Raw genomic sequence first — 24,741 nt, 5'->3', positions numbered from 1 at the left:
AGTGAGCCACCGTGCCCCACCCAAGATGTTTAAAGGTGAAAGGTGGAAAGTCACATGTGCTTGTAGTTGAGATTAATCCAGTGAAGAGCTTAATCTAGACATTGATGATACAAAAGCAAAAATTGGTAATTATAGGTGGTGGTTCCTTGGAAAGACAAGAAAGCGTAGAATTTATCGCACAATTCTCATATTGTGCAGGAGGGAAGACAGGAAATAGAGTTCAGGACCCGTGGCTTTGGTGCCAGAGAAATCAAAGGAGTTGCCATTAATTTGTTTGTTATCTCCCAGGGAAGAAAATTCCATTTCAGATTTACATATTTTTATTTTTTCCTTAGGTCTGGTTAACATAATTTTCCTAGTTTAAGGACAGTAGTGAGAGAAGAGAAGAATTATTGATAGACAAAATGAGAGGAATTGATAGACTTGAACAAAGATCTTGATGATGTGTTGGGTGTAAAAGACAAAGCAAGTTGGAAGGATAGGAAAGTGTTGTTTTAAAGGTACTACGTTTATTTATTTAAATTTTTTTTTTTTTTTTTTTTTTTGAGACGGAGTTTCGCTCTGTCTCCCAGGCTGGAGTACAGTGACGCGATCTTGGCTCACTGCAAGCTCTGCCTCCTGGGTTCACGCCATTCTCCTGCCTCAGCCTCCTGAGTAGCTGGGACTACAGGCGCCCGCCACCTCACCCGGCTAACTTTTTGTATTTTTAGTAGAGACGGGGTTTCACCGTGTTAGCCAAGATGGTCTCGATCACCTGACCTCATGATCCGCCCACCTCCACCTCCCAAAGTGCTAGGATTACAGGCGTGAGCCACCACGCCTGGCCTAAAGGTACTACGTTTATTATTTCGGTAGTGAAGTAGCTGCATTTGACAACCAGGTCCAGAATGGAAGTGAGTGCCCAAAATTGAGCTAAGAAGAGATCCCTAGGTATAAGGAGGGGATAAAATCTAAAGAGAAAAGATTTAAGATAAATCAGTTATGTGTTTCCTCAGGGTGATGACAGGATTTGAAGATGAAGGAAAGGCCAAAGGCTTTAATAAATAATAAGTGAGAATGACTGAGAAAGGTTTGGAGGTGAGGTTTAACAAGAGAAGAGAAGAGTAATCTAGAAGTGGCGGTGGAGAAAAACGAGGATCCTGATGCCATCTTAGGGTCTTCATGTGCATGGAATATTGGAAAATGATTCAATTCATGGAAGCCATTTTCCCTGGGAAAAACTAAACTGTAGTAAATTATAAGCACTGAGGAAATTACAAAGTAAAGATTATGAAGATATGAGTTTATTAATCTTGGAATGGGAATTCCTAAAAGATTGAGTAGTGAGAGCAATAGTGGGAATTTGGATTAAGAAAGAGAAATTGCATAAAGAGGGAAGTAGGGAGAATACAGCAGTCTAAGACCTTACTTGGCAGAAACCAAGGAAAACAGGCTAAGGATCTGTGGACATATCTGACTCTCAGGTAGCCAGGAAAAGAACTGATGTTATCTTGGTGAGCATGAAACTCAAACATTTAGAGTTTAATAGCATTCAGGAAGAGCCTCAAAAGAAATATCCCTGTATCTCATATTCTACTTGTAGTCACTGTTGAGATTATTGTATTCAGAATAATGTTACTAAACTGTCAATATGATTATAGTATCTTCTTTTCTTAAAAAGAAGTTCAAGCCACTAAATCTTGAATGAGTAAAGAAGGAGGAAGAAGAAAGAGTAGTTTTTGGATAAATATAAAGGAGTAATATAGAAATGCAGGTATGTTTATGAAGATGGACAGAGGGAAAAAGAAGAAAGATTGAATAGATATATAAACATATTTTGAAGAAGAAAGGAGCTGTATGCTATTAATAGAAATATCAACAAGAAATAAAAAAAGTCAAACCAATGTTTTCTTTGTTTTTACCAGTTCTACCCTTTCCGGCTCTAAATGCAAGAGAGTTTCAGTACAAAACCATAGTATTTTGTATCATACAGACAAATCTGAATTTGAATAATGGCCCTACCATATACTAGCCGTGACCTTAGACAAGTCACTTCACCTCTCTTAAGTATATGTTTTTCATTTACAAAGTGAGGTTGACCATCTGAACCTCTTAAGTTGCTTCGAATATTGTATGAGAAAACATGAGAAAGTATAAAACATGATACTTGACACATGGTAAATGCCCAGCAAATGTAGATTCTGTCTTTCTATTTGATTGCTTTTTTTTTGGTTACTTTCTTTTTATTACTTTTCTGATAATGATTTCTAGTTTTCTTGAGAGTTTCTGCTTCTGCCTATCAAAATTCAGTATCATCTTAGACTTTGTTCTTGAACTCCTTCCCTTTGATGATTCATTTTCCCATTTTGAAATCTGTGATGTGTGCATTGGTGGTTCAGTTTTTTCATGGGCACTCGAAACCTCACAGTCTTCAGGATATTTTACTTGAATGTTAACCTAGGTAAATTTAAACATATTTTAGATAATTAAGTTACTTATTTGTTATCACATGCAGCAAAACATTTATCCAAGTTTCATAACTAAGGGAATTGGCCTTCATACCCAATCTGACTTCAGGCAGTGGGCTATTGGCAGAATAACAAGAGATTTGTTTTTTAAATGAATCATACTTTGTCTCACCTCTAAGTCTTAAAGTGCTTTGGAATGAATTTATTCTCCCTTTGTCTAGTAGTAAGAGTTCAAGCAAATCACTTTAGGCCTCTGGGTCTCAATTACAAAATGTGATGGTTATTCTAGCTCAATATATATATGATTCCGTGAAGCCTAGGGAAATTTCACAGTTTTCTAGAGGCCACAACTGGTTTGTAGTAGATTGAGGAAGAGAACCCATATCTTCTAGCTCAGAGAGCATTGTATTTTCCCATATGCTCCTGTGGAAACCACAGGAAAATAATGTCACACTGTTACCAGTGGTGAATACGTACAGGTCTGCAGCAATTTGGTTCTTGCCTCCTAGGAGGAAAGAATTTGACTGAAGGGCATAGGCAGAGGAAGAGATTGAGGCAAGTTTTAGAGCAGGAGTGAAAGTTTATTAAAAAGTTTTATAGCAGGAGGAAGTGACGGAGCCGAGCTAGTGCGTCAAAAGTACCTCTATGGCTTTCCTCACATTCTTGAGTTGGGAAATGGCCACTGTTAAGTTGCAATGGAGATAAATCCCAGGAGCCACAATTTGGCGTGTCAGGAATTTGAATTTAGAGTTTAAATTCTCAGAGCATTCTCTCCAGGAAGTATTTTTAGAGTATCTCAAAGGCTTCACTTGACTTCTTGATCCTGCATAAACCCAAGGAAAAAAGAAATGGTTTGCTCCAATTCTAGATCACATTCTTCAAGGTCAAAGTCTGGGTCACAGTCTAGTTCTTGATATAGATCAAGATCTCATTCTAGAAAGAAGCAATACAGTTCTAGGTCTCGTTCCAGAACATATTCAAGGTCTCGTAGTAGAGATCGTATGTATTCTAGAGATTATCATCGTGATTACAGAAATCATAGAGGAATGAGACAATCTTATGGGTACAGAGGAAGGGGTAAAGGGTTTTATCAAGGAGGAGGAGGTAGATATCATTGAGGTGGTTATAGACCTGTCTGGAATAGAAGGCACTCTAGGAGTCCTAGATGAGGTCGTTCACGTTCCAGGAGTCCAGAAAGAAGATCTGTTTCCTCTCAAAGATCCAGAAGCAGATCTCGCTGGTCATATAGATCTTCTAGGTCTCCAAGATCATCCTCTTCTCCTTCTTCATCCCCATATAGCAAATCTCCTGTTTCTAAAAGACAAGACGAGGGTCTCAGGAAAAACAAACCAAAAAAGCTGAAGGGGAACCCCAAGAAGAGAATTTGTTGAAAAGTAAATCACAGGAGGAACCGAAAGATACATTTGAACATGACCCATCTGAGTCTATCAATGAATTTAATAAGTCGTCAGCCACATCTGATGATATTTGGCCTGGCCTTTCAACTTATGATAATAGTCCCAGATCACCCCATAGTCCTTCACCTATTGCTACACCACCTAGTCAGAGTTCATCTTGCTCTGATCCTCCCATGCTCAGTATGGTTCACTCTGCAAAAAATACTCCTTCTCAGCATTCACATTCCATTCAGCATAGTCCTGAAAGGTCTGGTTCTGGTTCTGTTGGAAATGGATATAGTCGATATCATCCTTCTCAGAATAGTCCAATTAATCACATCCCTTCACAAAGAAGTCCTGCAAAGACAATTGCACCACAGAATGTTCCAAAAGATGAGTCTAGGGGCCATTCCTCATTTTATCCTGATGGTGGAGATCAGGAAACTCAAAGACTGGGAAGTTCTTTAAAAGGTTCACAGATGAAGAGTCTAGAGTATTCCTGCTTGCTAGGGGTAATAACAGTGATAAAGAGGCTTCAAAAGAGACAGGATCAGAGAAAGGGAGGGCAGAGGGAGAATGGGAAGATCAGGAAGCTCTAGATTACTTCACTGATAAAGAGTCTGGAAAACAGAAGTTTAATGATTCAGAAGGGGATGACATAGAGGAGACAGAGGATTACAGACAGTTCAGGAAGTCAGTCCTTGTAGATCAGGGTAAAAGTTTTGCTACTGCATCTCACTGGAATACTGAGGAGGAAGGACTCAAGTACAAGTCCAAAGTTTCACTGAAAGGCAATAGAGAAAGTGATGGATTTAGAGAAGAAAAAATTGTAAACTTAAACAGACTGGATATGTAGTGGAAACGCCTAGCACTACAAAAGATAAGCACAAAGAAGAAGAGAAAAATTCTGAAATAACAGTAAAGAAAGAAACTCAGTCACCTGAGCAGGTAAAGTCTGAAAAGATCAAAGACCACTTTGATTACAGTCCCCCTCTACACAAGAATCTGGATGCATGAGAAAAGTCTGCTTTCAGAGAGGAAAACCCACTTAGGAACAAAATGATAGTTAGTGATTCTCATCATCCTGAATTCAGACTCAAAATGGCACGCGTTCCTCTTAATGATTCTAACAGACCTGCTTCCTTGACTAAAGACAGCTTGCTAGTACACTTGTCCATTCTGTCAAGAAGGAGCAAGAATTCTGATCCATCTTTGACCCCATTAAATTGCCACAGGCCAGCAACAGCACTTCAGAGTCATTTATTCAACACATTGTGTCCTTGGTTCATCATGTTGAAGAGCAATACTTCAAGTCAGCTGCAATAACCCTAAATGAGCGGTTCACTTCGCATCAGAAAGCCACTGAAGAACATAGTACTCAGCAAAAGAGCCCTGAAATACACAGAAGAATTGACATCTCACCAAGTACCCTGAAGAAGCATACCCGTTTAGCAGGGGAAGAGAGAGTTTTTAAAGAAGAAAATCAAAAGGGAGATAAAAATTAAGGTGTGATTCTGCTGACTTTTGGCATGACATTGATGGCCATAGAAAAGAAAGAAGTAAAGAACAGGGAGATTCCAAGGGCTCCAGGGAATCCAGTGGATCGAGAAAGCAGGAAAAAACTCCAAAAGACTACAAGGAATACAAATCTTACAAAGATGAGAGTAAACATAAAAGTAGAGAGCAAGATCATTCTCGATCTTCATCCTCTTCAGCATCACCTTCTTCTCCCAGTTCTAGAGAAGAAAAGGAGAGTAAGAAGGAAAGAGAAGAAAAATTTAAAACTCACCATGAAATGGAAGAATACTCAGGTTTTGCAAGAATTAGCTGACCATGAAGAACCTTTTTTCGAATTAGAGGCAGAGGAGGAGCCAGAGGAGTTTTTGCTGGCACAAATACTGGTCCAAACAACTCAAATACTACCATTCAAAAGAGACTGAAGGAAGAGGAATAGGATCCAGAATATACCCCAAAGAGCAAAAAGTACTTCTTGCATGACGACAGAGATGATGGTGTGGATTATTGGGCCAAAAGAAGAAAAGGTCGTGGTACTTTTCAATGTGGCAGAGGGTGCTTTAACTTCAAAAAATCAGTTAGCAGTCCTAAATGGACTCATGACAGATACCAAAAGGATGGGATTGTTGGAGATAAAGAAGAGACCGTGGAATATAATGAAGAAAAGAAGGACAGGTGCAAGGAAGAAAAGGAATAACAGATATGAAGTAAGATTACAACAGAGCAGAACTTGCACCCACCATTTTTTTTTACCTGATTTTTGTTTTCGAGTAAGAATGTAAGCATTTTACTTAAATTTTACTGTTTGCAAGTAGTCTATAGAAATTTTGTTTTAAGTCTTCAAATATCTTGAGAAATAGTAGACTGCATGTTGAAAATTGTACTGAAATAAAGTAGAAAATTGTTACGTACCATATTTGTAACTATCAACTTAAAAAAAAAAACTTGTAACATTTTTGTTACATGCATTGTAATTCTGCTTTGTCTATAAGATATGGTCAAGCACAGCTCTGTGGAAGTTCTGATTCTCTGCCTTCCCTGTTTGTCAATGTTTTATTCTGAAGTAAACATTAGCTCTACATGTAAATCCCAGAACAGAAATTGTTTATAGAGACTACACTAATTATTTTAACTGTATACATCTGTTTAATTTGAAGACACTACATTGTAGGGCGACTAATTTTTGAAGTATACCACAGACAAAAAGTTGTTACTTTGGTAAACTAAGCTCGTTTAACACTTGAGCAAATGATCAAGGAGGAATAAATAAGCTTTGTCAGTAGCTAAAAAGTACAAGCTATTAAAAATTAGATTGAAAAGTTTTAAGAAACTGTTATTTTTACTGAAAGCAAGCAGTGGCCTATAAAGAAGATTCTTAGGAGCTTTTTCTATTTGTGTTCAAAACTGAGTGTTCTCTTTCTATTCCTATTTGATAGTTTGAGTCATGGTCTTAGATATTAGCTATTTGTGAGAGGAAACTGGTTTGTAATAATACTGCAAATAGAAACCCCATTTCTAATGAACATCCTAGTTTTAAACAGAAGAAAAACTGTAATCCTGTGGTTGGTATAGGGGAGGTTTATCCTGCAGAATAAGTTGATACATTAGTATCTGATTTCATATCTTACATATTTATTTGAGCTGAACATTAGTTTGTAGTGTAACTATTAGTAAAAATAGAGAAACACAACATACTGTTCATCAATAGTATTTTAAGAAAATTGTTTTTCAAATGTCACCAATAAAAGTTTTGGCAGGAAGCTTGTTGCCGCATTGATCTAACTTGTTTTTTTTTTTTTTCTCTCTCCCCTATTTCAGTTGCAGTTTGTAAAATGACTTGTTCTTTTTCCTCTTAAGGGTTCTATTCTTCAGATAGATAATTTTTCAAATGTGAACTATCTTTTGCGTCTATATTGATAGCTCTTAAAGGAGTGAAAATCTAAAATAGTAAATTTCAATGTTAAGTCTGCTTTATGGGCATATATAAAAGTAGACACATTTATTTGTTAATTTAGTTATGTGTGTTAAAAGGAGCTAATGCTTATTCTGTTAATGTAAACTTTTGAAGATCTTAAGTGTATTGCTCTTTCATCTTAAACACTTTCAAGGATTTGCAACGCATCTAGCACCTAGATTATAGCCAGGGACATTGGTTAAGAGCTGTTGGAAACAAAATAAAAGCAAACTCAACATATGTGATGTTTATGGCCCTCAGATCCTTAGTATTATGTGATTTTTCCCCCTTAACATGTCTTTCTGAAATTGTCTATTAAAGCAGAGGAAATACCTGCCAAAGAAAGTATGTATTGCATTAATCAGGACATAACTAATGTTCTCCTGTTCAAAATAATACTTATTTACGTGTGAAAGCAACATGGATGTGATTCCCAACACAGAATTTTCATGACCCTTTTATTGTATACAAATAAATACATAACAGTTACTTGGTTAGACATCAAAAAAAAATTTTTAGAGCAGGAATGAAAGGAAGTAAAGTACACTTGGAAAAGGGCCAAGCAGGCAACTTTAGAAATCCAAGTTCCTAGTTCAACCATTGTGGAAGACAGTGTGGCGATTCCTCAAGGATAAAGAACTAGAAATACCATTTGACCCAGCCATCCCATTACTGGGTATATACCCAAAGGATTATAAATCATGCTGCTATAAAGACACATGCACACGTATGTTTATTGCAGCACTATTCACAATAGCAAAGACTTGGAATCAACCCAAATGTCCATCAGTGACAGACTGGATTAAGAAAATGTGGCACATATACACCATGGAATACTATGCAGCCATAAAAAAGGATGAGTTCATGTCCCTTGTAGGGACATATATACATCTGGAAACCATCATTCTCAGCAAACTATCGCAAGAACAGAAAACCAGACACCACATATTCTCACTCATAGGTGGGAATTGAACAGTGAGGTCACTTCGACACAGGAAAGGGAACATCACACACTGGGGCCTATTGTGGGGATGGGGGAGGAGGGAGGAATAGCATTAGGAGATATACCTAATGTAAATGACGAGTTAATGGGGGCAGCACACCAACATGGCACATGTATACATATGTAACAAACCTGCATGCTGTGCACATGTACCCTAGAACTTAAAGTATAATAATAATAAAAAAAAAAGTAAAGAGATCCAAGTTCCCTGTTTGACACTTGACTTGGGGTTTTATACACTGGCATGGTTCTTGGATTTGTGTCTCTCCTCCCTTGACTTTTCCTTTGTGCAGGCTGTCCATATGCACAGTGGCCTGGCAGCACTGGGGTGAGGCCACATGCAGAGTGTGTTTACTGAAGTTGTGCTTTTGCTCATTTGAGGTGTTTTTCCCTTACCAGTCATGTGTTCCTAGAAGGTTATAGACCAGTTAAACTCTGCAATTTTGCCTCTTAGTGCTCATTCTTGAGCCTGCTCACCAGAGTCCTGAGATCTTAACTAGAAGCTGCTGATCACAAGCTTCAGTTTTCTATTTTATTTTTTTGGAAGATTGCCTTTCCATGACACTGGCTGCAACCAATTATTATTTTAGAGAGACAGTTTAACAACCTCTTGACCATCCCCTGATGGTTGCCTGACATTCCTGGTTGTGGGGGTCCCTCTCCTGCCCTGTTCATGTCTGTCTGACTACCTGCTCTAACAACATGCTACCGTCTTTGCTATTACTTTCCCATACATAGCATCAGCTCAACTAAACCATTCTTGACACTCTTCTGGCCACCACCCCAAATACCTCAGGACAGAGACTAAACATGGTCTTTAGGCTGCTGATCTTGGGTGATAAGCTCCAGGGATCTAAGTTAAAAGGAAAGGTGGTAGAGAAAAATATTTCGCAAGAAAAGAGAGGTAAACAAATGAGTTCAGATGTCTTTTTTTTGGAAAAGGAGGAGGAGTTGTCCAACATAAAATCCACAGCTCCAAGGAACTTACCACTAATAAATTAAGATGCTGAGACACAGACCTTTCAGTAGTATCAGCAAGGTTGACCTTTGCTGTGATATCTCCTGTTTACTGTGTATACAAATTATATAAGTCACAGCAAAGTACAAATTTGTCACATGGGGACATTCCATGTGGTTTCATTGCCCTTGGTGGTGTGAAGAGGAAGCCATGCTTTGAATGATCTCACAAAACTCTGTTTGTGTTATTTTAACATGACAAGTAGGTAAGAGGCCTTGGGAAATCCCAAGAAACGTAGGATGAAGGAAGGAAATTAGACTGTCAATGCCTGAATAATTGATATTATAGTTAACTCTTCCAGGGCAGTGGGTAGTGAAGATAATCAGGAAAACAGAAACGTAAAAAGCAGAAACCAACTATTAATTGATAGGTTTCTGTTTTGAAAACAGCTCTTATTTGTTTCTATCTCTTTCTGGGAAGTTGTAGTTTTTCAAGGGTAAACTCTAAGTTCTCTCTTGTGCAAGATTTTAGTTTCACAAATAAGTGGTTGAAATCTTGGGTTCTTTTTGCATTGGGCACTGACTGTCCTCTGTAACAGGAGCTGTGTGCTGGTTGATGTCCCAATATAGAGATATATCCAATTTGTTCTGTTCTCTTCCCCATTGGTCAGGGGCAAGATGCTCTCCTGCATGCCTCCATCCTCATACAAGGTGTCCAAATGCCCCTCCTCCTGTTTAGGGGCTAGGAAGTTCCCAAGACTATTGAACCCTAGGTTTTCTTTAGGTTGATGACATAGGTTATGCCAGTTCTTCAATCCATTTGGTAATTGCTTTTCCTTCCACTCTGCTTATTGGTACTTGTGGTTGTATATTGGTATTCCTTCTCCTTCCCTCCTCAAAGACCACTGGTTTTATTCTTCCATATCTCTTTGCTCTAGGAGATACTCTACTTTTGTGCTACCCTCCCCCAACTCCTCTAGTCTACGAGATGGGAAAGTTGGCCCTGCAAGCCTAGAAATCAGAATCTTCCTTTTGGATTTGACTTTCCATCTGCTTTGTTATAGTCAAAAGGAGGAAAACCAGCTCTTGGATAGCACTGAATGTTAAGAGGGAGCAGAATGCACAGGAAGCAACCATGCAAACATTCTGAGCTAGCATGCTACAACACCTATCTAATCATTATGTTTACCTTTTCTTAAATAGGACCAAGTGGATGAGACCAGAATGCATTTGTTTGATTAGTTTTGTCTTCTACTGAGGTTTCCTTTGCTTGCAAGTGACATATAGCAAATTTGAATTAACCTTAATTAGTAAGGAACTTGATTGGAGAGATACTATGATATCTTGGTGAAATAAAAGGAAGAGAACAATACAGTCCTAAAAAGGGCAGAAGTACAAATGAGTCTTGAGAACTGCTAGTCCCAGGCTCTACAATGCCCTCATGGCTCTTTTCCTCTGTCCATTCACTCTTTTCCTTACTTCTATAGATTGGCTTGCTCTGCATGACAGAAAACATGACCACTCACTAATTCCTAAATGTAATTTTGTAATTGAAAGAAAGATATTATGTTCCCCTTCCCTCATAGAAAAATAAGAAGGAAGAAACAATCTGAGCAGGATATCTCCTAGCCAAAAATTTATTTTAGACCTTAAAATAATAAATTTAAGAGCTTCTACTGGAACTTTGTATAGTGAAATGAACAGCCCTTAAGAGACATGTGTTTCACAATGAGTTTGTTTTCCATTTCCAGGAGATACAATAGGATAAAATTGGAAGTATAATTTGGGGATAAAGGAAAGGAATTAACACTGATCTACATAATGACAATATTAAGTATGTCATTGTGAGATTGCTAGCCTTGCAAAGCCTGTGGCTGGTAAGAATATTTCTTCTCTTATGAGTTGAAATTAAGCTGTTTTATTATAAACCAATATTTATACTTTCCATATATACATGTGAGTGTCTGTGTTTCCACCACTACCTGCTGGAAATTAGAATGATAATTAGACAAGTTCTGTGACAACCACTGGTACAAAGACTTTTAGAACCCTTGGGTTGTTATTTTAGGCTCAGACATGTAAAAATATTCCACAGAAAGAAGTCAAATGCATAATACAGCAAAGGTTTCCTGTTGGTAGGGACATAGTATCCCAAAAGGTGTGTGTAGCATCACAAAGAGAGACAGACCTGAAAATTAGCCAGGCATGATGGCACACACCTGTAATCCTAGCTACTCAGGAGGCTGAGGCAGGAGAATCACCTGAGCCTGGGAGGTGGATTGCAGTGAGCTGAGATCATGGCATTGCACTACAGCCTGGGTGACAGAGTGAGACTCCATCTCAAAACAAACAAACAAACCAAAAACAAAACAAAACAAAAAGAGAGAGAGAGAGAGAGATACAGACCTGAGAAGGGGACATAAGGTTAGGAAAACAGATGTTCATGAGAGGCTACCCTGTACAGTTTAAACTTCTTGATTGCTTTTATTTTAGATGGTGTACACAGCACATGACAGTCAACAAATATCACAGACTTAGCTTCAAAATATCTTACTAGCTTCTATACTTGCTAGCTAAATATCTATACTTAGCTTCAAAAATATCTATCTAGAGAAGAAATGAGAAAATGTGTCATGTGAGACCAGGATGGGTATAGAACACAGAGCAGATACCTACATATTCCTTGGTCCCACAGGGGTTCATAGGTCAGCAGACCCAGATTTCAGCTATATGGAGTGACCTACAAGAGTATTTGCTGCAAGTGTGAGAAACCATTCCTCAACTTCCTTTGCCATTGTCTATAACCCTCTTGTGTATTATCAGAGGCACCTTCCTAGTTACAATGTTCAATGACACAAGACATATTTAAGCACATTTAGTTTATCAGAATATGTGTTTGATCCAAAATAAATCATCTGTAACATAATTAGATGATTCATATTTTTGAATGATCACCGTTGTAGGTTTTATGGTCTGGACATCTCCATATGGAGTTACAGAACACTGTGGTAGAGGTTACATTATTTAATTTGCTCCTTTTTTATGTTTTAATGTTCTTTAGTTATTTCAATCTCTCCGTAAAGGCCAATATAGCTTTTCAACCTTATGTAGCAATGCTGTGTGGGATTAAAGAGTAGGCAGTACAGAAAATGTATCTGGAACAGATTAACCATTTTGCTGGTTCCAGTGCAGAGACAGAGTACACTATTAAGGTGACTACATCAAGGCATATGGGAGGTGACCAGCAGGGAAGCGAAGTTTTCTTAGGAAGGAACTGGGAATATCAGGATGGACTACTGTGAGAACTATGATGTAATGGCTATGTGGAACATGCAAGGAGAGACATGAGAAAACCATGCTTGTACACACAGACTTGAGATAGATAACAGTAAATTCGGAAGAAAATTGACACATGGAGTATATGTTATTATCAAATTCTGGGTCCCAGTTACAAAATCCCAGGGTAGAAATTTATTGATTTATTTTAAATAAAATGCTAAGCCCGGGCGCGGTGGCTCAAGCCTGTAATCCCAGCACTTTGGGAGGCCGAGACGGGCGGATCACGAGGTCAGGAGATCGAGACCATCCTGGCTAACACAGTGAAACCCCGTCTCTACTAAAAAATACAAAAACACTAGCCGGGCAAGGTGGCGGGCGCCTGTAGTCCCAGCTACTCGGGAGGCTGAGGCAGGAGAATGGTGTAAACCCGGGAGGCGGAGCTTGCAGTGAGCGGAGATCGGCCACTGCACTCCAGCCTGGGCGACAGAGGGAGACTCTGTCTCAAAATAAATAAATAAATAAATAAATAAATAAACAAACAAACAATAAAATAAATAAATAATAATAAAATAAAATAAAATGCTAAAACCCAGACCATCACTCAGTATTGAGGTAATGGTTCTCCTTCTGCAGGCGTGTGATTGGGGAAAAGGGAAAGCAGTTTCCAAAATGGGAGAGGGATTAGACAGCCAATCTCACAGTAATGCACCCTGGGCCACATCTTCTACTACTAAGCATTAAGACTGGAAGCATGTTACTGTTTTTGGCAAAGCTGACTCTTCCTCATATTCTTCCTATTTGACATAAAAATGCATTATACAGGTCATAAAGAGGTTTATTTATTAAATGGTATAGTCTCTGTATTTCATGCATTTTAGTGTTTAAATATGCAATCAGACTTGGAACACTTACCTCCTTAACATGACAAACTATTAAAACACCTCTGGAAATACCAGGAAAATCAAAAAGACCACAGAAATAGAAAGATGACTTTTTTAATTCCAGGAAAATCAAAGTTTTCAGAAGCTATCTCATATGACCTGAAAGAAAAGAAGAAAACTGCAAAAATGTGGAAACTGAAATGAAAAATCACCAACTAGAAACAGGTTTACTAAAAATTAAACAGCAATAACAAATAATTACTTAAAATTTTTATTCTGAAATTGGTTTGTGGTTACGATTTCTATTTTTCTTCTGCAAAACCAAGAATACTAGTTCTTTAAGGCTACTTCAGTATTGAGAAGAATGTTTTACAAAGAGGAGTGGCTGAAGCTTAGGACAGTTCTAGCTAGACTGTGAATCTGAGGTCTTTCCAAGAAAGACAAGTGGCCTCTAAACAAGAACATATTCCCTTGGTAAGTTTTTTATCTTTATTATGCTTGAGCAAGGCAAAATATTTGTCTGCCAGGGATCCTTCTCTGAGACTAGTGACCTGTTTCTCTGTTTGGAAGAACTTTTGTAATTGGACTCTTATTTTTATTGTCCAGTTTTGTCTATCTCTTCTGCTACTGCTCTAGTTCAAACCTCCATCATCTCTTTCCTGGACAACTATCTACTAATTGTTTTCCCCAATCCCTCCAGCCATCCTTCCATTTCATTCTCTCTACTGTTGGAAGACAAAACTTTTAAAAATGCTAAATAAATAAATACATAAATAGATTCTGTTAAAAACCTTTTGGAAGCTGCTTCTTGCTCTTAGACACAGTCCTACATCTTCCCTAGGATCCACAAAACCCCCACATACCTAATCTTTGTTTATCCTACCTCACCCTCTAACCTTGCTTTGCATGGTCAAGCCAAATGCCCATCAGAAGGGAGTTGCATTTGTTGTTCCTCTGTCCGACATGCTTTTCTCCATACTTCTTCTTCACCTACTTAGCACTTTTTTGTTGCTATACTGAATGTGAGCGTCCCCTTGGAATTTATATGTTGCAATCCTAACCTCCAGTATGATGGCAGTAGGTGGTGGGGCCTTTGATGGGTGTTTAGGTCACAAGGGTAGAGTTCTCATGAATGGAATTAGTGCCCTTGTAAAAGAGGCCTCACCTATTCTAGATGAGAGAGAGCTTCCTCACCTATTCTATCATGTGAAGACACAATGAGAAGACAGTTGTCCATGAGCAAGGAAGAGAGCCCTCACAAGACACAGTGTTGGAATTAGATCCTGTGGGAGCTTGTTGTTCCATTTAGTCTTTGTGGAAATTTCAAATGGGGAGAAGCAGGCAGAGCAGGAGTGCCATCACTTCTATGGAAGCCTGCCAGCAGGTGACCAAGAGCAGTGCCAAAGTGGTGTGGCCTTACTTTGGAGAATTTTTCTCTTCCAGGCTCCTTGGCCTTTTAAGTACAATGAACTTTATGTGAGCACCCCATGAAGATCAGGCTAAACCAGCTCATGGAAGACTGATGCATATTTCAGAATACTTTTTAAAAAAAATTATACTTCGTAATGCATATTCCTCTCCAGAGTCTGGAATATTTACGTTTACTTACAAAGCATTTTTCCTAAGAAGCTCAAAATTCTAAACTTATCATCAGTTTCTTAATGGCAAGTGTAGTGTAACATGATTTTTTCAAGGAATTTGTGCAACACCTCTTGGAGCTGCAAGGGAAAAGCAAGCCCACGCAGCAGCACACAGACCTGAGGAGGTCTAGGTTCCTCCTCTGACCCATTATAAGCAGGTTGCTTTACCTTATAATTCACACATGGCTCAGGTTTTCAAGTCACTTCTGACTTTGCTCAAACTGAAATAACTAAGAACATAAGCAAAAGTCCAAATTCTTTAGATGTTCCACAGGACCAAGGACACTGCAGCTAATAATGGCATAGGATGAAGATGGGTAGACTTAACAACGGGGAAGTGGCAGTGTTCACTTACCTTAATTTGTTTGGGAGAACAGATAAGTGCCCTTCAGTTTCAGTAGAGAATAAAAAGGCAGAATTTCAGAGGCATTTCATTTCATTAAGATTTCATTATCATGAAACACTGTTAAGGTCAGCCTCTTGAGGCAATGTGAATAGGATAACTTTCCTGTGTTTGTACTTCGTGTATTAAATATTCCTGAATCAGATGCACACATTACCTAAGTGTCAAAACTATGTGTTTCTGTTTGACAATGTGTCATTTGTCAGAAGTTTGACCTTTTATGTCTTACAGTTTAAAAATATTTTTTCTCTTATATGATAATTTTATTTTAAAATAATAATAGATGACAAATCTCCCTAAAGGAAGGCATTTTTTCAGAAATTGTATGGATAACTATTCTGAAGTTTAGAGGTTTTCAGTGGAGTCCTGTACACTAATTATGGACAGTTTAGATGGTAATTTTAAGTAGTTGTAAGTGGGGTGGGTGATCAGGGGAGTAGAAAAGCAAGGGGAAAATCAGATAGGAGATTTCTTCTTTTAATAGTTTGAAAACAGTTGTTCTTGGGCAGGAGTTGGAGATTTAAAAGTGAAATGTTGAGAATGGGGCCAAGATGGCCGATTAGAAAGCAGCTGCAGTCGGAGGCACTCACAGAGAGGAATGAACGGGGCAAGTGAATACAGCACCTTCAACTGAAATATCCAAGTACTCACATTGGAACTGCTCAGGGAAACAAGTCAACCCATGGAAAACGAAGCAAAGCAGGGTGGGACAATGACCCACCCAGGAGTGATATGCAGCCAAGGAAACCCCCATCCCCAGCCAAGGGAAGTGGTGACTAATGATGCGACCCTGGGAAACCACACTTCTCCCATGGATCTTTGTAATCCATGAATCAGGAGATCCCCTCATAAGCCCATGCCACCAGGGCCTTGGGTCCAACATGTGTGGAGTCATGGCAGAACAGCTGGTCAGGCATGCACAGAGACCCAGGAGCTTTACATATTCTGGCCCTGGGATCTCCAACAAACATATCTGCAACTGAGGCAAGGTATGAAATCTGCACATACCCCTTGGAAGGGGGCTGAATCAGGGAATCAAGCAGCATCATTCTGCAGTCCATTTCCACTGGCATCTCTCAAGATAAGACTCACTGGCTTGGAATTCCAGCCAGCCACCATCAAGAGAGTGGAGTCTGCCTGAGACAGGATGAAGCCCCTGGGAGAAGGGGCAGGCCACATCTCTGCTGTTTGGTCAACTCGGTCTTTCCAGCCTGTGGACTTTGGAAAGTCCAAACTGTCTGGACAAGGAAGGGTCCCCTCAGCACAGCACAGCTGCTTTGCAAGATCATGGTGAGACTGCTTCTTTAAGTGGGAACCCGATCCATTTCTTCTCACTGGGTGAGACCTCCCAACTGGGGACCTCCAGTCACCCGTAAACATTTTCAACAGAGCTCTGATCTCTCTCTGGGATGAAGCCTCTGCAGGGAGGGGCAGGCTGCCATCTCTGTGGTTTGGTTAACTCAGCTGGAGGCATCATGCTACCTGACCTCAGACTATACTACAGGGCTACAGTAACCAAAACAGCATGGTACTGGTACAAGAACAGACACATAGGCCAACAGAACAGAATAGAGAACTCAGAAATAAGACCACATATGTGCAACCATTTGATCTTCAACAAATCTGACAAAAACAAGCAATGGGAAAAGGATTCCCTATTTAATAAATAGTGCTGAAAGAAGTGACTATCTATATGCAGAAAATTGAAGCTGGACTACTTCCTTACACCTTATACAAAAATCAACTCAAGATATGCTAAAGATTTAAATGTAAAATGCAAACCTATAAAAATCCTAGAAGAAAACCTAGGCAATACCACTCAAAGAGTAGACATGGCAAAGATTTTATGACAAAAATGCCAAAAGTAATTGCGACAAAAACAAAAATTGAAAAATGGGATTCAATTAAACAAAAGAGCTTCCACACAGCAAAAGAAACTATCGTCAGAGTAAACAGATAACCTACAGAATGGAAGAATATTTCTGTAATCTATCCATCTGACAAATGTCTAATATTCAGCTTTTATAAGGAACTTAAATTTATCACATGGAAAAACCAACCACATTAAAAAGTGGGCAAAGGACATGAACAGACACTTCTCAAAAGAAGACATACATGTGGCCAACAATTACATGAAAGAAAGCTCAACATCACTGATCATTAGAAAAATGTAAATGAAAACCCCAATGAGATACCATCTCATAGCAGTCAGAATGGCTGTTATTAAAAAGACAAAAAACAATAGATGCTGGCCAGGTTGTAGAGAAAAGGGAATGCTTTTATACTGCTGGTAGTAGTGTAAATTAGTTCAACCATTGTGGAAGACAGTGTGGAGACTGCTCTGAGACCTAGAGGCAGAAATACTATTCTACCCAGCAATCCTATTACTGGATAGATAATCAAAGGAATATAAATTGTTCTATTATAAAGATACATGCATGCATATGTTCATTGCAACACTATTCACAATAACAAAGACATGGAATCAACCTAAATACTCATCACTGATAGACTGAACAAAGTAAATATGGATATACACCATGGAATACAATGCAGCCATAAAAAAGAAATGAGATCATGGCCTTTGCAGGGACATGGATGGAGCTGGAGGTCATTATCCTCAGAAAACTAACACAGGAACAGAAAACCAAACACCAAATGTTCTTGCTGATAAGTGGGAGCTAAATGATGAGAACACATGGACACGTGGAGGGGAACAACACACACTGGGGCCTGTCAGAGAGTATGTGGGCGACAGCAGGAAGAGCATTGGAAGAATAGCTAATAAATTCTGGACTTAATACCTAGGTGATGGGATGATCTGTGCAGCAAACCACCATGGCACAAGTTTACCTATGTAACAAACCTGCATATCCTGCACATGTACCCCTGAACTTAAAAGTTAGAAATAAAAAAAAAACTAGATTGAATGCAGAAACGGATATGAGAATTCAGCCACTATCTATTAAGCTAGACTCTAAAGACAGTTATGAAATATAAAACAATGCTGCTCTTCTCAGATATTTTTTGTTTGGAAAAATATAGTTATTTTTCCTAAAATATGCTATTTATGTTAATCGAATATGTTTGTTATTATTGTAAAACAAATTAATATTTTAAAATTTTCCAAGTTTTAATTTTTAACACTCTATATATTGTTAATAAAAAACAAAAATGGAGACCACAGTGTAGCTATACCCCAAAACCAAACACCTGTAACCATATAGCCAAAACTTACATCATCCTGATTTCCTGGAAACACTAGCTCTAAGCATAAACAAAACACAAAATCATAAACACAAGCTTTATGTCCTTTTCAGCATGGATCAGTGAAATTAAACCATCAGCTATGAACAATCAGCTTGAAGAGTTCTGGTTGCCTTAACAAAATAATAAAAACAGCCAGCCACAGAAAAGGTCAAATACTTCCTCCTTTATGTTTTATAAACTATGTCGTAATTGCTGTGAGTGGAGCTTCTTACCACCTTGGGTTGAATTCTCCTGGTTCATGAATTGTTATTTTGTATGCACAATAAACTTTTAAAGTTTTTCTTTAAAAAAGTGAAATATTTATCTAATATGTAAATTGACCCGAAGATCCATTTGGGCAGAGTGTACTATCTATCTCTCTAATCTTGAGGCCTATTCATAGCTTCCTTAAGTAAATGTTTAACTGGCTACTCAACCTCAGTACAATGACCCCCCATAGAGGCCCATGTTGTAGAGAGGGGATGAGGATATAAAAGGTAATACTGTGAGTATTTTTGCAGTCAGATGTATAAGACCCAGAGCCTTCTGTAGATCCCACCTCTTTATCCTCTTATCTGTCTCAGGTCATACACAGGGGAAAAAGTGAATATTCAGGATGTGGGAGATATGGAGACAACTACTAAATAAAACCAATTGGTAATATTAATTAATTGGCTCATTCCTAAAGAACAGTTATCAAATAGTATTATATTGCTGTGCTAGGTGCCATTGTGGTTGTGGCTAGGAGTATAATATATGGTCTCTAATCCAAAGAGTTAGTCCAATTTTGTCTAGCGACAAAGTTAATATACATGAACATTTAAATATTACACAAGCAATAATGCAAAAGATATCAGTTATTTTGGTGATTTTTTGGTGATTTTTTTCATTAGGCGGTGGAGGGTTTGATGGGTTTATGGATGCTTAGACCACTTTGGGGGGCCCTATTCAGAAGGCAGTAACTTTTTTTTAACATAGCAGTATTCAAAAGTAATAACTGGCTAAAAATAACTCCTAGGAAAAAATAGCACAGAAAGCAGGACAAACCGGGGTTACTCTGTGCTCTTGCTAAGGCTGAGTGAAAGGGGCTCAAAGTTATGTCACTGCCAAGGTATTGGCCACAGTCACCCAGGAAGACCCACCAGCACGGGGGTATCTTCTTTTTTGATAATGCATACCCACAGCAAAGAGCAGTATTTGCTTTTTGTCTTGAATTCTAGGGGTTGCTGATGAAATCGAATTGGACAGGAAAATAATGTGGTTCTCCCATTAGTGTGTGTGTTGAGGATCAGAAGTAGGATGGAGAAGCTCCAGGGTGAATTTCCTGCCTCACACTGAATGTCTCCAAACCTTGAAAAACAGACTCTAGGTGGTGCATTAAAAATATTTACTGATTGTCTTGACAACCTTGTTGAAATCAACTGACCACAAAAAAAAAAAAAAGTTTACTTCTGAACTGTCAATTATATTTTATTTATCAGCGTGTTTATCCTATGCCGTTACCACTCTGATCTGATTATTGTAGCTCTGTTGTAAGTTTTGAAACTGGACAGTGTTAGTCCTTCAACTTTATGCTTTTATTGTTAAAACTGTTTTAGTCATGCTGGGTTCCTTGCATTTGCATACAAATTCTGGGATCAGCTTGTAAATTTTTGCAAAAAGGCTGTGGTAATTCAGATGAGGATTATGTTGAATCTGTAGCTCAATAGGAGAGTATTGCCATCTTAATAATGTTAATTTTCTAGTCCACGAACACAGATACCTCTCCAATACTTTAGGTGTTCTTTTGCTTTTTTAAGTGATGCTTTGTAGTTTTTATTGCATTTTTTTTATGATGTTATTGTACATGGAGTTGTTTTCTTAATTTTTAGATTGTTCATTATTAGTATATACAAATACAACTGATACTTGTATATTTATTCTGTATTACATATCCTTGCTGAACTTGTTTTTCAGATATAATAGTTTTTTCTTAAATCCTTTATGATTTTGTATAAATAAGATTATGATATCTGCAAACAGATAATTTCACTTCTTCCTTTCTCATCTGGATTTTTTTCTTTTTCTTGTCTAATTTTCTTAAGAAGGAGTATGATGTTGAATAGGATTAGTGAGAAGGAATGTCTTTGCCTTGTAACTGATACTAGGGGAAACCCTTTCAGTTATTTATCTATAAATATGCTAGCTTTGAGATTTTGTGGATGCCTTTTACCAGGTTAACAAAGTTTCCTTCCCGTCTTAATTAACACTCAACAGCCAGTATTGAGTGTTTTCATTATGAAGGATGATTAATTTTGTAAAAACATATGTGTCTATTCAGATGATCATATGGTTTTTGTTATTTGTTATACAACGTATTAATTCATAGGTCTTTGAAATAAACTTTATTTTCCAAAAAAAATTTACTGATTTTTAAATGTATCAGGTAATTTATGTTTTAATTTAGCCTCAGATAGTGTCATTTTCTCATGTAAAACTTTTTTTCTTTACTGTGTAACAGTTTCTGTCGGAAGCAGTGGTGATATTGCACTAAGTCCCAAATCATTTCAGAAGACCTAGAGCCAGGAAAATACATTATCAATCTGTGCTGAAATCACAGGATGAATCACGGTATTCTTCATTTTCCTTTTGTGCTAGTAGACTCCTCCCTCTGCAAAGTCTGCCGCCCAATAGGCTTCTTTTTTAAAGCTGAAGCCTCTCTCTGGAGTCCCTGAGTTGCTCTCCAAACCTAGGCACTCTAAGGATATTGTGTCCAGTGCACAAGAGAACATAGAAACCTGTTAGTGTTGGACATGTACGTGTGACTGAATATATATTTAAAATTTAAAATTTATAGAGTGTGGCATGCTATGTCCATAGGAATGTATATCTCAGGCAGTATCGACCCAGAAATAATATGAAGTTTTTTAACTTAAAAAAATTGTTCATTTACATAGTTTAACTGATTGAAGTGTGAGGGCTTACATTTTTCTGAACAATTAATATGGACTTGAAAGTCTTATTGAATTGGTGGGAGATTTGAAGGTGGAGGTTATATATCAGAATCCCTTTCAGAGTTCTAAAATTCACACCTGCTCCCACTTCTCACTGAGACTTATGTGTGCACCCATGGGCAATACTTGAAACAAAACAATTTCTCTACTCTTTGGGGATTGCTGATTCAGATGAGTTCATTACTGGTTATGCAGTTATACCAGTTTAAATAATGCCCCAAAATGATTTGAGAAACATCTTTAGGTATATTCCATAAGGCTTTATTGTTTTTTCTCTATGCTTCTCAAAATTTTTATCAATAGTTTAGATGAAGACATAGAAATTGGATATTTGGAATCAAATATGCAGTGATACAAAGCTGTGAAAGGAACCTTAATAGGATTCATGAAAGTATTGGAATCCAAAGGGATCTATGTAGGTTGAAACACTTGACTGAAATGAAGTCAAATTTAGCAGGAATAATTTAAACTTTCAATTAATGTTGAATTTATTTAATATTAATAAATGTTCATTTCTTTAACTCACAAATAGAAGAAAACATGTATAAGGAAGAGACTGCAGCTTTCTAGAAGACCTAAATTAACTGAGACAAGGTAAGAAAATTTGATCCTTTGTTTAAATTAGCCTGACTTGAAATGTACAAGGTAATCCATTGCTAAAATCTTCTCTAAAATAACACATTCTAATAGATGATTTTAATATGTTGCTGATTAGACTAAGATATCTTCTGCCTTTAATCTCAGATTAAAAGAAAATAATGCTAAAAGTAATTATAAGCTAGTTCAATGGTATGTAATATACTATAAACTGCAGAATTATGCAACAGAAAGCATCTCTGAGGTATTACTGTGTTTTTGGACTTCTTGTTAGATATACTTTTGCAATGGAGCTGACTTTTATGCCTTAATATTCTATCCCATGATCATCCAGTTCTCATTTATCTGATTTAACAAGATACCTAAGGGAAGAAAATGAACTAGCAGGCCCATGAAAGCCTTCCAGCCAGTTCTGCTAATTTGTTTTTGGCATTGGTATGATTGTCTAAATTCACATTCTAGCCTAACAACCATTCACTTCCACCACAAATATCTACCAAGTACTAGCTAATAAGCCAGGCACTTTCTAAGTCTTAGGGATAGTACTAAAGGTGCAGGGCAGTATCCTTCCTTCAAGGAGCTCAAACTTTGCAAAAAGACAAATATAAACAAATACAAACAACATGCCATGGTATTAAAAAAAAACCTGGATGTACAGAAAGAAGGAGAAAAATGAATTCACTTGAGAAGTGGTGAAAGATTCCAAAGGAAGTGGAATTTGATTGGGTTTTGAAGGATAGGTTAGTGCTTTCAAAGAGAGAAGAAAAAGGGGAAGACATAGAGGAGGAAGCAGATTGTGTGGGGAGTGGGGAAGAGTTATGTGTGGTCAGAGTGACTTTGCAAGGTGCACGGATTTGACTAGAAGGGTCACGTGGGATGATATTTGGGCCATGTAAAGGAGCTTTCAGATCATCCTGATAGTAAACCAGCATGAGTTTTTAATCTAGGGGAAAATATAATCAGATTAGCGTTTTCAAAACATAGATTTGGAGAGTATATGGGAAGGGGTTTACAGTTAGGAGATAGTTGCCTAAGGGAAACCAGTTATGATAAGCAGCTGAATCTAGACAATAAGAATGCAGGAACAAAAGAGGATTAAGAAGTTAGGTTTTATGAATTAGCTTCCTAGACTTCAATCAAGTATATATTAATTTGGAAAGCTGAGGATCAAAATTGTTATCTCTGGAAGTTCCCTGAATGTGTATATACCACCTGAGGTCCTATTTAGAGCATTCTCCACTGCACAGGCCAACAGGAAACATGTCAATACAATCTTATCAGTGGAATCTTAGTTCATTTTCAGGTAAACTCAGCCATTATTTTTGTGAAATATGTTTGTTTCTTCATTTTTCTGTTTATCTTGCTCTTGTGAAGCATGTTTGCTACTGTACAGCTTTGTGAGCTTCAAGCTACTATTAGAACTCTGTCCAAGAACAAGGCTGGTACTATCAGAGGGTATTTGGAAATGACTGATTACACACACACACAGGATTTTCAGCATGAAGGAACTAATCCATATGGCACTGCTGTGGTGGATACATTACTCTGTGCACTTTTCAAAATCTATAGAAGTGTATACCTTAAAGAGAGAACGTTATAGATTTTTTTTAAAACATCAACCAATACTTTGGGAGAACCCAGTCTGTGACAAATGAATTTAACTGCATTTTTAACATATGACATAATTTCACTGCAAGGGCAGAGGAAAAAGGGGGCCAGCCTACAAATCTTTGGAAAATAGTGTTTGGACTAGATACTATATAGCTAAAGATAGAAAAAGAATTCCTTACAGACACAGTACTCTAGTTGGTATATTTGTTTTTTACAGTAGTATGTGTTGGAAATTCGGAAACTACTTAATTTGTATACTAGGAATAAACAAACAAACATATGTGTTGTGTTGTAGATAATGAGAGCCAGGTTTCTCACTGCCAGAGAAAGAAGTTACAAATAAGCTGGAGAGGTGGAGGGGAAGGCTAGAATGAAACTTCTAGTGCTGCATTAGAGTTGGAGATGTTGGAATGAACTCACTTATTTTAACAGATATACAGTTATATGCATATTAATATTTAACTATATAAGCATAGATATGTGTGTATATATGGGTTAGTATACATGCATAAATTTCCTAGGTCTCTTTATTAAGAGGGCCTTAAAAAGTGACACCCTCTAAGTGAGCCAAGATCGCGCCACCGCACTCCGCGGAGCTTGCAGTGAGCCGAGATCATGCCACTGCACTCCAGCCTGGGCGACAGAGCGAGACTGCGTCTCAAAAACAAACAAACAAACAAACAAACAAAGTGACACGCTCTGGTAACAATAAAAATGCCAAATGCTTAGATTCTATGTCATTCTCCAATAAAAGAAGCCAGGACCCCCTAGAAAAATGGCTAACTTTAATCTGGGACAGGGAAAATATAAGATGA

The 24,741-nt window shown here is 37.8% G+C and overlaps 1 pseudogene across 1 annotated transcript; it reads left to right on the top strand.

Moving 5' to 3' along the window:
• Positions 1–3,295: 3,295 nt before the first annotated feature.
• LOC112626310 lies at positions 3,296–6,623 on the top strand (annotated as a pseudogene). The gene is made up of 2 exons (XR_003119861.1): positions 3,296–5,690; positions 5,838–6,623. The product of XR_003119861.1 is annotated as a bcl-2-associated transcription factor 1-like (transcript).
• Positions 6,624–24,741: the final 18,118 nt, after the last annotated feature.

The sequence above is a fragment of the Theropithecus gelada genome, chromosome 6, assembly GCF_003255815.1.
Source record: "Theropithecus gelada isolate Dixy chromosome 6, Tgel_1.0, whole genome shotgun sequence".
Lineage (NCBI taxonomy): Eukaryota > Metazoa > Chordata > Mammalia > Primates > Cercopithecidae > Theropithecus > Theropithecus gelada.
Note: the sequence above shows the minus strand (reverse complement) of the source record. Positions and strands in the feature narration are given on the sequence as shown.